Raw genomic sequence first — 3950 nt, forward strand, 5'->3', positions numbered from 1 at the left:
TCCGATGGCACTCTGAGCGGCCAAACGGCGGGAGTAACTGTCACTCTCTTAAGGTAGGCTCACTTGAGATTTTTTTAACCGTCCGCGGAGGCGAGCGGGACCACCGGGACAGCCGGGAGGCCGTGCGCGCGGGCCAAGTGGCCGAAAATAGCTCCAGGCCGACCGGATCGGCTAGTTGTAAGCACCGCGGATGAGATCGCGGAGCATTATTCGACTTCCAGCGGCCCGTGCGCTTACGCACGCCGCCCGGAACCTCCGGGAGGCCGTGCGCGCGCGCGCAAGTGGCCGAAAATAGCTCCAAGACGACCGGATCTGCACTTTACAAGCACCGCGGATGAGATCGCGGAGCATTATTCGACTTCCAGCGGCCCGTGCGCTTTCGCACGCCGCCCGGAACCTCCGGGAGGCCGTGCGCATGCGCAAGTGGCCGAAAATAGCTCCTAGCCGACCGGATCGGCTGTTTACAAGCACCGCGGATGAGATCGCGGAGCTTTATGCGACTTCCAGCGGCCGGTGCGCTCGCGCACTCCACCCGGCACCTCCGGGAGGCCGTGCGCGCGCGCCAAGTGGCCCAAAATAGCTCCAGCCCAGCGGATCTGCACTTTACAAGCTCCGCGGATGAGATCGCGGAGCTTTATTCGACTTCCAGCGGCCGGTGCGCACGACGAGCGGACCCGGTGACGGTCCAGCTCCACCCGGTACCTCGCACGGCCCGCTTCTCCCCCACGCGCGGACTTCCGAGCGCTCGGGGAGACGTTCGGAAGCCGCCGGTGACGTTGGAGCGGGGAAATACCTCCCTCCAGCGGACACGGCGAGTAAATACACCTTCGGCCAAACGGCGGGAGTAACTATGACTCTCTTAAGGTAGCGGCACTCGACATCTTTTTCACGGTTCGTGGAGGACCCGGCCGGTTCTCGGGGGTGCTTTTTCTCCTAACTCTTGACCCCCGAGGAGGCTTCCAGAGCCCCGGCTGAGCGTTTTACGCGGCCCGCCGAGCCTCCACAGCACTTCCAGCCGGTTCTCCGGGTGCTTCACTCCTCACTCTTTAAGCCGAACGAGGCTTCCAGAGCCTCGGCTAAGCGTTTTACGCGGCCCGCTGAACTTCCACAGCACCTCCAGCCGGTTCCACGGGTGCTTTCCTCCTCACTTTATAAGCCGAACGAGGCTTCCAGAGCCCCGGCTAAGCGTTTTACGCGGCCCGCTGAACTTCCACAGCACCTCCAGCCGGTTCCACGGGTGCTTTCCTCCTCACTCTTGACGCCCGAGAAGGCTTCCAGAGCCCCGGCTAAACGTTTTACGCGGCCCGCTGAACTTCCCCAGCACCCCCAGCCGGTTCCCCGAGTGCTTTCCACCTCACTTTCTAAGCCGAACGAGGCTTCCAGAGCCCCGGCTAAGCGTTCTCCGCGTCCCGGTGATCTTCCCGGAGGTCGTAACGGGGAAATACCTCCCTCCAGCGGACACGGAGAGAAATTACACCGCCTCTCGCACAGACGCGGGTAAACGGCGGGAGTAACTATGACTCTCTTAAGGTAGCCTCACTTGACATCTCTTTAACGGTTCGTGGATAAATACATGATATATACTACATATGATCGCATTTACAGCCAAATAATATAAAATGAGCATTCGGTTATAAACATTGTATTCATCAAGTTCATAGGTGATGTTAATATTTATATATTTAATGTTTATAGGTGATGTTAATATTTATATATTTATTTTGTACATCATGTTATACGACACTTGCTATAGGATCATGATGTGATCATATCGGCGGAAGTCGGCCCGGGCTCCGGGTGAAGAGGCCGAATTCTCGCCACTCGCGGCCGACCGGGGAACCAGCAGAGGCGGACGCATCACGGCGCAAGAGCCCTTGGCACTTAGAAAAAAATTGGCAAAAGTCGAGCCGCGCTCCAGGTGAAGAGGCCGAATTCTCGCTACTCGTGGCCGACCGGGGAACCAGCAGAGGCGGACGCATCACGGCGCAAGAGCCCTTGGCACTTCGAAAAAATTGGGCAAAAGTCGCTCCGCGCTCCAGGTGAAGAGGCCGAATTCTCGCCACTCGTGGCCGACCGGGGAACCAGCAGAGGCGGACGCATCGCGGCGCGAGAGCCCTTGGCACTTAGAAAAAATTTGGCAAAAGTCGCTCCGGGCTCCAGGTGAAGAGGCCGAATTCTCGCTACTAGTGGCCGACCGGGGAACCAGCGAAGGCGGGTAAGCTTTCTATGGAGCCCCGCCGGCTGGTCCGCGGGCCGAACGTGGTCCCGTCACCTACCGACAGCGGACGCCGATCCACGCCCGGCAAGGACCACCCAGAGGCGGACACGCTCTCCGACGAGCCCCGCCGGCCGGTCCGCGGCGGGAAATGCGCCCTCTGGCGGACACGCCGTTGTAAATGAATGGGCTTTGGCACTTAGTGCATTTTCGCAAAAGTTGAGCCGCGCTCCGGGCGAAGAGGCCGAATTCTCGCTACTCGCGGCCGACCGGGGAACCAGCGAAGGCGGGTAAGCTTTCAAGAGAGCCCCGCCGGCTGGTCCGCGGGCCGAACGTGGTCCCGTAAAGTACCGACAGCGGACGCCGACCCACGCCCGGCAAGGACCACCGAGAGGCGGACACGCTCTCCGACGAGCCCCGCCGGCCGGTCCGCGGCGGGAAATGCGCCCTCTGGCGGACACGCCGTTGTAAATGAATGGGCTTTGGCACTTAGTGCATTTTCGAATAAGTTGAGCCGCGCTCCGGGCGAAGAGGCCGAATTCTCGCTACTCGTGGCCGACCGGGGAACCAGCGAAGGCGGGTAGGCTTTCAAGAGAGCCCCGCCGGCTGGTCCGCGGGCCAATTATGGTCCCGTCACCTACCTACAGCGGACGCCGACCCACGCCCGGCAGGAACCACCGAGAGGTGGACACGCTCTCCGACGAGCCCCGCCGGCCGGTCCGCGGCGGGAAATGCGCCCTCTGGCGGACACGCCGTTGTAAATGAATGGGCTTTGGCACTTAGTGCATTTTCGCAAAAGTTGAGCAGTGCTCCGGGCGAAGAGGCCGAATTCTCGCCACTCGCGGCCCACCAGGGAACCAGCGAAGGCGGGTAAGCTTTCAAGAGAGCCCCGCCGGCTGGTCCGCGGGCCAATTATGGTCCCGTAACGTACCGACAGTGGACGCCGACCCACGCCCGGCAAGGACCACCGAGAGGCGGATAACGGCGCACACCGCGAACGGCGGGTGGCGGTCGCTGGGTGGCGGTCGGCTGGTGGCGGTCGGGGGGTGGCGGTCGGGGATGGTGCTTGGGGATGGTGCTTGGGGACCGGTGGCGCCGGAGGCGCACACCGCGAACGGCTGGTGGCGGTCGGCTGGTGGCGGTCGGCTGGTGGCGGTCGGCTGGTGGCGGTCGGGGGGTGGCGGTCGGGGGGTGGCGGTCGGGGATGGTGCTTGGGGATGGTGCTTGGGACCGGTGGCGCCGGAGGCGCACACCGCGAACGGCTGGTGGCGGTCGGCTGGTGGCGGTCGGCTGGTGGCGGTCGGCTGGTGGCAGTCGGCTGGTGGCGGTCGGGGGGTGGCGGTCGGGGGGTGGCGGTCGGGGATGGTGCTTGGGGATGGTGCTTGGGACCGGTGGCGCCGGAGGCGCACACCGCGAACGGCTGGTGGCGGTCGGCTGGTGGCGGTCGGCTGGTGGCAGTCGGCTGGTGGCGGTCGGGGGGTGGCGGTCGGGGGGTGGCGGTCGGGGGGTGGCGCTTGGGGATGGTGGCGGTCGCCTTGTGGCGGTCGGGGGGTGGCGGTCGGGGGGTGGCGCTTGGGGATGGTGGCGGTCGCCTTGTGGCGGTCGGGGGGTGGCGGTCGGGGGTGGCGCTTGGGGATGGTGGCGGTCGCCTTGTGGCGGTCGCCTTGTGGCGGTCGCCTTGTGGCGGTCGGGGGGTGGCGGTCGGGGGGTGGCGCTTGGGGATGGTGGCGGTCGC

This window comes from Syngnathus floridae, unplaced genomic scaffold (assembly GCF_059516105.1).
Source record: "Syngnathus floridae isolate MCC-2025c unplaced genomic scaffold, RoL_Sflo_1.0 HiC_scaffold_143, whole genome shotgun sequence".
Lineage (NCBI taxonomy): Eukaryota > Metazoa > Chordata > Actinopteri > Syngnathiformes > Syngnathidae > Syngnathus > Syngnathus floridae.